At 44.0% G+C, this 10,046-nt stretch overlaps 1 protein-coding gene across 7 annotated transcripts in view; it reads right to left on the reverse strand.

Moving 5' to 3' along the window:
- CALN1 (calneuron 1) overlaps positions 1 to 10,046 on the reverse strand; it is a 478,931-nt gene that overhangs the window by 356,517 nt on the left and 112,368 nt on the right. The gene's annotated exons all lie outside the window — the stretch shown is intronic.

Here is a 10,046-nt window from a genome sequence, read left to right on the forward strand (position 1 = left end):
ATTTTTCCCCCAATGGCAATTTTACTCATTGAGAGCCATTATCTATGTGACTGTTGTGAACAATTTTTTTGTGTGTTTTCTGTAAGGCAGTGCAGTTTCATGGGAAAGAATCAGAACCTTCTGGTCAAAACTGGCGTTAGACTGAAATTCTAGCTCTTACCCTTATTAGCCAACGTAGGTAACCTTCACCTTTGTCAGCAACACTTTTCTCCTATTCAAAAATTTTGATACACAGCAAACAGTATTTTTGTAAATAGGAAATAAGATAACGTATAGAAGGCACTAGATTTAAAGCTGGAAGTACTCTCGATAACACCATCAGTGATTATTTGCTAAAGATTGTATGAAGCTGGATGCAGGGCAAAGAGACCATGGATTCATTAGGTTGAAGCTAAAACACACGGGGTTACATTTTATTTTTAAGATTTTATTTATTTAGGGGAGCCTGCGTGGCTCAGTCAGTTAAGCTCTGCCTTCGGCTCAGGTCATGATCTCAGGGTCCTGGGATCGAGCCCCGGAGTCCAGCTCCCTGCTCAGCATGGAGTCTGCTTCTCCCTCTCTCTCTGTGATCACTCATTTTTGTTCACTCTCAAATAAATCAATAAAATCTTTTTAAAAGAAAGATTTTATTGATTTATTTGAGAGAGAGAAAGAGAGAAAGCATGAGCAGGGGGAGGGAAGAGGGAGAACCAGATTCCCCGCTGAGCAGGGAGCCCAATGTGGGACTCGATCCCAGGACCCTGAGATCATGACCTGAGCCAAAGGCAGACACTTAACCGACTGAGCCACCCAGGCACCCCAAAACATGTTGGGTTGTCAAGAAGAGCTCAGTGAGGACCTGGCAGAGGGTGGGCTTCAGAGAGAACCTGGCTGGCATTGTGCACCGCGGTGCTAAGGGAGCTGGTGTCTAAGCAGCGAAGAACCAAGGGTTCCCAGTGCCACATGCTGTCAGCAAGCAGCTCGCTCCATCAGGAGGAAGGAGCTGTTTGAATGGAAAGCACCAGAACTGAAGAGGAGTCTATTTCACGGGCACCAGGGAGGCCAGCTTCACGGTCACGTCAAGGACAAGGTATCCCAAGGCTAAAACAAAAGGGGTGGGGGGGGGATGGATGAAACAGGTGAAAGGGATTAAGAGTAGCCTTATCTTTTTTTAATTTAATTTTTTTTTTGAGAGAGGGAGAGGAGAGAATCTTACACAAGCTCCACACTGAGCCCAACATGGGGCTCACTCCTGAGATCATGACCTGAGCTGAAATCAAGAGTCAGACACGAGCCCCCCAGGCACCCCAAGAGCACACTTATGTCGATGAGCATGGAGGAAGGTGCAGAATTGCCAAATCACTATATTGTACACCTGAAACTAAAGACCACAATATATTAACTATACTAGAAATAACATTTAAAATAATAAACAAATAAATAAATAACGAAAGGGGCGGTTCCTGTTTTTAGGGTAAAGGAACTGGCATGTTCCCTGGCAGAGTAATAAACGGGAGAGCCCCCCTCACATTTACTTGAGGTGATGCCCTTCCGAGATGGTTAATTTTCCGTGTCAACTCAACTGGGCCACAGGGTGCCCACGTCTGTGCTTAAACATGACTCTGGGTGTGTCCCTGAGAGTGTTTCTGTGTGACATGAACATTTGAATCAGTGGCCTGAGGAAAGCACTTTAACCCCCCCAAGGTGGGTGGTCCTCACCCAATCTGCTGGAGGACTGAAGCGAACAAAGAAGCCGAGGGAGAATTCCTTCTCTCTGCCTAACTGTGCAGGTGGGACACCATCTTCTCCCGCCTTTAGACTCGGACTGGAGCTCAGGCCACGGGCTCTCCTGGGTCTCCGGCTTGCCAACTACAGATCCTGGGGCCTCTCAGCCTCCACAACTGTATGAGCCAATTCCTTATGATCAACCTCTCTCTATATGTCCTACCAGTTATGCTTCTCTGGAGAACCCAAACTAATACACCTTTTTTTTTTTTTTTTTTTTTTTTTTTGNTTTTTTTTTTTGTCGACAAGAGCTAAGATTCAGGCACACTGCTGTATGCTGATATTATTATGGACAAATACTGTTACCAAAGTGTAATTCCACAGGGTCTCTAAAGCAATGCTCCTCAAAATGTGGTTGGACAAGGCCAGTTGAACCCTGCTTATTGCTGGTTTGCAATGAGATAAGGACAGGAACTGAAAGAAAGCACAGAAATTTTGGTAGCAATTTATAGCATTGTCCCAACATCTAAGCATGTGACCAGTTGACTTCATGTTTGAACTAATCCTTCCCCACAAATAGTTTGAGGAGCATGGCTCCAAAGTACTTTATTTAGGTCGCATACGTTCCTGGTAATGGACCACAGAGAGAGGGAGGGAAAAAAAAGCTAGAGAAAGGCATTTTAACTTGTGTCTGAAACTTTTTCAAATAACTTCAGGTTTTTTTAAGTCTTCGATGGTGGAGGGGGGCGCCTGGGTGGCTCAGTCGTTAAGCGTCTGCCTTCGGCTCAGGGCGTGATCCCAGGGTCCTGGGATCGAGCCCTGCATTGGGCTCCCTGCTCTGCTGGGAGCCTGCTTCTCCCTCTCCCACTCCCCCTGCTTGTGTTTCCTCTCTCGCTATGTCTCTCTGTCAAATAAATAAATAAAATCTTCAAATATATAAATAAATAAATAATCAAAGTCTTCGATGGACTTTGGAAAGGAGGTACAAGACCTCAGTGGGAGCTTCTGCTCTGGGCAGGCATGTGGAGTGTGCACAGAATCTACCATGGACTTCACAGAGGCTCCTGTCTTCTAGAAGGGCAATGTTGACCTTGCATTCCAGAAGGTAGAGTGCCTATTAGCCAGCCCCGATAGGGCCTTTGCCAACTTCCCCTAAAAATACCGTGAAGGCACACAAAAATAACGATACTCCCCATCGCACCAGTGCCAGGGTGTGGAATTAACCTCCCCTACATCAGCACGTAGTCGGGATCCGGATGACAGTCAGTGGCATACCCACATTTTGAATTGAGAGAGTCAATAACAAAGTCAAATGGTAAATGGATAAGGAAGGATTTTGATCTAACCCCGTTCTCTCCTATTCCAGGGACTTGGGAATGGCCAACCGTGACCTCAGGCTATCACCCTGCAGATGATGTGGGGAGTGCTTTTTAAAAGCAGCCAGGGTCAAGTCTCCACTGCCCCCTCCTCCTGCGACTCAGGGAGCACATCTCCCAGTATGCAATGCGGCTAGAAATGGAAGGGTTTGGGCCCTGCACATGGCGATGTGAAATTCACCACAGACACAGGCGTCCGTGCAAAGGACCCTAGAAGCAAAGACCTACGTGGACTGTGGTTTTTCATGCCTTACTTTTGATTAAAGAAGAACTGCAGAATACCTAGAACACCCAGTATGTCTCCTCCTGATAGTCCAAGAGCTAAGTTATGGGGAGACAACAAGAGCCCATCTTCCTCCAGCAAAAATGCACTACACAGATGCCAGCCAGACACCCACCGGGCATTTGCCTAAGCACTTACAAAACAATCGTGTTCCCTTGTGAAGATCCTGCAGGGGCATGCCAATTGGCAAACAGAGTTTGGACAGAGCTCAAATCAGACAGCAATGAGTAAGCACAAAACACCAACGTGGGGGTCTGCATAAAGTTCTGCACCATTAAAGGAGGAAGCACTTGCAAGAAGATGAAGAGCAAAGAACGTACTGTCAACAATGATCTGATACAAGAAAGAAGACAATTTTACAGTTTCTGGNGCCAGCCAGACACCCACCGGGCATTTGCCTAAGCACTTACAAAACAATCGTGTTCCCTTGTGAAGATCCTGCAGGGGCATGCCAATTGGCAAACAGAGTTTGGACAGAGCTCAAATCAGACAGCAATGAGTAAGCACAAAACACCAACGTGGGGGTCTGCATAAAGTTCTGCACCATTAAAGGAGGAAGCACTTGCAAGAAGATGGAGAGCAAAGAACGTACTGTCAACAATGATCTGATACAAGAAAGAAGACAATTTTACAGTTTCTGGTTATGTCCTTACAAACAAGAAAGCAGCGTGTGTATGAAATAAGAATGCAAATTCATTAGGAACCATCACAGTAAGGTGAGGAGATAACACATCAAAAAGACAAGACAGGATGCTGAGAGGTAAGCGGATTTGGAAAAGGGGCAGGACTTGCAAAGCAAAGAAAGAACCCCAAAAATAATAGAAGGGAAATCTACATTAATGGCAATAGGAGTATTTCCAAAAAACAGAAAATTCCGCAAATAATATAATGCATGCATGGACCCACCACCCAGATTGAACACAGACTAATATTTTACCTTATTTGGTACAGATTCTTTTTAACAGAAATAATACCATTCTATTTCTCCACTTCCTTCCCTCCACTGAAATGCATCCTTCCATGTTTTAAATTTTCCTACACTTGGGAGTAACTGTATAGAATATATCATAGTATTGCTGTATATATCTTTAAATTTGCATAAATAATATCACACCACACATATGCTTTTACAACTTGCACATTTCACTCTACATTAAATTTTAGGGATTTATCCAAATCCGTACACATACACCTCGTTTATTTTTAACTGCTCCATAGTTTTCCACCATATAAATATGTTGCAATTTATTTACTCATTATGCAACTGACATAAAAGTATGCTGTAATGGGTGTGCCTGGTTGGCTCAGTCAGGAGAGCTGCAACTCTTGATCTCAGAGTCATAAATTCAAGCCCCACATTGCATTTAGAGATTACCTAAATAAATGAAGCTTTAAAAAAAAAAAGGCATGCGGGGCACCAGGGTGGCGCAGTTGGTTAAGGGTGGGACTCTTGGTTTCAGCTCAGGTCCTGATCTCAGGGTCCTGAGATCGAGCCCCAAGTGGGGCTCAGAACTAATCGCGGAGTCTGCTTGAGATTCTCTCCCCTGCCCCTCCCCCTCTCTACAATAAATAAATAAATCCTTTTAATGCTTTTAAAAGATTTTATTTATTTATTTGAAAGAGAGCAAGAGAGCACAAGCAGAGGGAGCAGCAGAGGGAGAGAGAGAAGCAGTTTCCCCACTGAGCAGGGAGTCCCACGTGGGACTCAATCCCCAGACCCCAGGATCATGACCTGAGCTGAAGGCAGATGCCTAACCAACTGAGCTTCCCAGGCACCCCTAAATAAATCTTTTTTAAAATGTACGTTACAACGAATATCCCCAAGTGTGTCTCCTTGTATATATTTGCAGACATTTCTCCAGCCTATATACCTAAATAAAATATTACACAGTTTTGCCAAACTGCTCTCCAAAGTGGCTGAGTTAGTTTTCTATTGCTACAAAACAAATTACCCCTGAAATCAGTGGCTTAGAACAACAACTATCTACTATCTCACACGTTCTGCGGGTCAGGAACCGAAAGTTGCTTGGCTGGGTGGTTTCGGCTCAGGAGATCTCGTGAGTTTGCAGTCAAGACATTGACCAGGGCTACCACCAGCAGAAGGCATGACTGGGTCTGGAAGATCCACTTCCAAGATGGCTTACTTGTACAGCTATTCACAAAAGTCTCACTTTCTTGGGGTCCCTGCCATAGGGCTGCTCAAGTGTTCTTAGGACATGGCAGCTGCCTCCCCCCCACAGACAAGTGGTCCAAGAGACAGGAGGGAGATTTGATGACTTGGTCTTGGAAATCACACGCCATCACTTTCACCATACTCAATTCATTAGAAGCAAGTGGCTAAGTACGGTTACACTCATGGAGGGTGGAATTAGGCCCCACCTTTCGAAAGATGAGAGTACCCAAGAATTTGTGGATATATTTTATTTTATTTTATTTATTTATTTATTTTACAAAATTCCCCCCCCCTTTTTTTTTTAAAGATTTTATTTATTTATTTGACAGAGACAGAGACAACCAGCGAGAGAGGGAACACAAGCAGGGGGAGTGGGAGAGGAAGAAGCAGGCTCATAGCAGAAGAGCCTGATGTGGGGCTCGATCCCACAATGCCGGGATCACGCCCTGAGCCGAAGGCAGATGCTTAACCGCTGTGCCACCCAGGCACCCCTGTGGATATATTTTAAAACCATCCTTATGGTTGTAGCAATTTAGAGCCCCATCGTTCATCTAAGAGTGTGTTTATTTCCCCACAGCCTTGCCAACATTTGGTATTATCAGACTGCTTCATTTTTCTTAACTGGATTTCCTTGATTGCCAATTTGGGCATCTTTTTACAAGACTTTTGACCATTCTGGGTTCCTCTTCTGTAGATTTCCTTTTCATCTTTATCTCTTGGGTTATTTATCATTTTGCGATTGCCTTGTTCTTCTGTGATATTATTGTCCAATATTTCAGGTCAACCTTACTTCCAAGCCCCCCAGTTATAAGTCATTATTGTTGTTACTGTGGTGGCTTCCAGCCAAAGCTTTTCTAGACTCTTCCACAGGCTCGCCAGTTACTCTGCACACCATTATACAGTAGATCCACATATTTCCACATACACCATTTCCACAGATGCCTCTAAGTTAACCACAAATCACAGATAACAAGAAAATGGAGCCACATAATTAGGAAGTGATGAGTTTTTAGTTTTTATTACCTTTGTCTTTTTTAAATATAATTGTCAGTTGATCCTTCATTTAAGAACATAAGTTTTGTTCACTTATCATTCATTTAAGAATGGCTGTGTTTAATAACTGGCTCATAAAATTCCTGAAAACTTAACAAATGCCTTTCACAAGCTGGTATGGGCTGGCTCCAGCATGACACTGGATGAAAGCCTTTTTTCCTGACCATTTCTGGTTGTTTCTACAGGGAAGAAAAGGCAAACATGACATTTTCCTGTAGCAATATTCCACTGTCCACTCTCCAGCTTCGTGGCTGTGAAGAAGTGGTTGTGGTGATGGTGGCAAGAGTAAGCTCCTAAATCCTTGGATGACAGCTTCAGGGGTCCATTCTCCAGCTTTGGGGGGGGGTGTCAAGAGAATGTTTTAGGAACAGGAAGGCTATTCCAATGGCAGTCTTAGTGGTAGTAAGTCTCCTAGAAAGTCAGTTCTGAATTATTCCGGGAGTCATTCCAGAGACCCTCCTAAAATCCAGTCCTTTAGCCCTTGGACAAGGTGTAAGCATCAAATCCCCTGCATTAAATCCCTTCCTTTTTCAAATACCCAGAGGGGCTACTGGTCCTTGAAATAAATCTTAACAGTTACATTACTGTACCTTCCGTGTTTCTTAAATTCTTCTTTTTTTAATTTTCATATTTTTATCTCTGTGTATCTTATAAACAATTTCCTCAAAATTAAATTCCCCAATTCTTTTATCAGTTGTAACTTAACTTGTGGCTTAACCTGTCTGCTGACTTTTTCGTCTAAATGACTATGCTTTTCCATTTTCGGCAGTTTAATTGGGTTCCTTTCTAAATCCTCCCCTTATTTTTCACTGAGTATGAATCTTGGATTATAATTGTTATTCTTTTACCTTTTATCCTGCCACTTTTTCATACTTTTCTTCCAGAATGCCATTCTATCATGTCAATTTCTTCAGGCACCAATCCTCTTCCATGTACTTCTCGGACTTTTTCTAGCAGTGAACTGTTTCCCAGGGTGGTCTACTGCTTTCATGGGTGGGACCTCCAGCAGCATCTTCAGCAGGGGCTGCTCGTGCCTTTGGAGCCGCACCTGCTCAGAAAGCCAGGCCCAAGGCACAGGTGCCAAAGGCATTCCGTCAGGTGAGGACCACTTTGCACCTGCATTCTTGACTTGGAAGGCCTGCACCAATGGGTAGTACAAATTTGGACCGCACTTCCCTGAACTCCAGGTCTGGACGTCTGATTTATCCCTGGAGGCTTTACAACCGCTGTCTGGGCAGAAATAAACACCTCTGCCACTTTGCCGCGCAGGGGGCGGACTGAGTCTAGCCTGCAGCTAAAAGAGGGACAACCAAACCATGGTCTCACTTCCTGTTGCTGCCTGTTGTGGGTCCAAGACCACACTTTTTATCTCAGCATGGACATCAAAATTCCCAACGCCCACAGCCTTTTTGGGTTTCCCTACTCTGCAGCAACATCTCCTCCTATGCTCCTCTCTGCGCTCTGACTTTCCTTCTCTTTCTTTCACATGAAATCATTTTACCAGTCACAGCATAGGCAGGAAAACAGAGCCACGTCAGGTAGTTCAATAAAGGGACTTAAAACTGTGGGCCCTCTAAGTGGTTAGAAGGCTGAAGAGCCCAACAGAGCATGGTTAGCAGAGACTGGCAACAACAGACATGGACTCTCACCCCGAGTCTGGAGGGACACACGGAGAAGGAAGAATTACCAGAACTTCAAAGTTGGGGTGGGAGCTCTCAAAGGGGCAAGAACCATGGTAGAGGCCACTCAGCAGGAACTGGGGCCATGGAAGGAGGGGCTGTACTCTGTCAAGATCCAGAAGAGAGAAAGAGCTTCTGCTGGACACATCTGTCAAAGGGAATGAGAGGTGGGGAGACATACCCGAGCCTCTGTCTTTAGCCCCACCTTCTCATTTCCTGCTGGTCAGTGCCTCCCTTTGGCCGGGAAGTCTAGAAAAGTCCTTTCCCGGGATTGGTCCCTACAATGCGGGGCCGAGCAGGGGAAGGGGTTAGGGGGAGGGATAAAGCAAGCAGGCAAATGCCTGGCAGAACTGCATATTTACATTTTTTGTGCTGTTTTATCCAGCATTCTGTGCTCACAACAGGAAAACAATCCACATTAGCTAGTGACCACGCTTACAAAACTAGACGTCCTGGTCGCATTTTGAATATCAAAGATAAGGAAAAGTACTCTGAGCATTCAGGTAGAAAATACAGGCTACTCACAAAAGAATAAAATAGGACTCAGCTTCCTTCGGAACAAGCAGCAGCCACAATGAGGACACAATCTCCGTCACCTACTGCTTTTAAAGGGCCTGGTGGCTCAGTTGGTTAAGCATCTGCCTTTGGCTCAGGTCATGACCCCAGGGTCCTAGGACCGAGTCCTGCATCGGGGTCCCTGCTCAGCACAGAGTCTGCTTCTCCCTCTTTCCACTCATGCTCTCTCTTGCTCGCTCACTCACTCTCTCAAATAAATGAATAAAACCTTTAAAAAAAATTATGGGAAATGATTTTAAGGCAAATGTAAAAGCAAGTTCCAACTTGAAAACAATTCAAAAAGCAGTAAAAGTATAAAAAAAGGGGATCCCTCCTACATTGTTGGTGGGAATGCAAGCTGGTACAGCCACTCTGGAAAACAGTGTGGAGGTCCCTTAAAAAGTTAAAAATTGAACTACCCTATGACCCAGCCATTGCACTACTGGGTGTTTACCCCAAAGATACAGACGTAGTAAAGAGAAGGGCCATATGCACCCCAATGTTCATAGCTGCATTGTCCACAATAGCTAAATCGTGGAAGGAACCGAGATGCCCTTCAACAGATGACTGGATTAAGAAACTGTGGTCCATACATACAACGGAGTATTACTTAGCTATCAGAAAGAACGAATTCTCAACATTTGCTGCAACATGGACGGCACTGGAGGAGATAATGCTAAGTGAAATAAGTCAAGCAGAGAAAGACAATTATCATATGATTTCTCTCATCTATGGANGAACATAAGAACTAGGAAGATCGGTAGGAGAAGAAAGGGATAAAGAAAGGGGGGGTAATCAGAAGGGGGAATGAAGCATGAGAGACTATGGACTCTGAGAAACAAACTGAGGGCTTCAGAGGGGAGGGGGGTGGGGGAATGGGATAGACTGGTGATGGGTAGGAAGGAGGGCACATATTGCATGGTGCACTGGGTGTTATACGCAACTAATGAATCATCGAACTTTACATCAAAAAACCAGGGATGTACTGTATGGTGACTAACATAATATAATAAAAAAATATTATTATAAAAAAACGCATTTTATGCTTAAAAAGGGTAAAATTCAAAATAATATTAGTCACAAACATCTATGCATCATATATTAGAAAGTAAAAATAATTTAAATATAAAGAAAAATTCAGTATAAAAAATTGGCAAAGACTTTAAGTACACCCTCTAGGCCCTTGACAAATTACCTAGACCAAAAAAAAAAAAAAAAAAAGA

The sequence above is a fragment of the Ailuropoda melanoleuca genome, chromosome 10 (genome assembly GCF_002007445.2).
Source record: "Ailuropoda melanoleuca isolate Jingjing chromosome 10, ASM200744v2, whole genome shotgun sequence".
In the NCBI taxonomy this organism is placed as follows: Eukaryota; Metazoa; Chordata; class Mammalia; order Carnivora; family Ursidae; genus Ailuropoda; species Ailuropoda melanoleuca.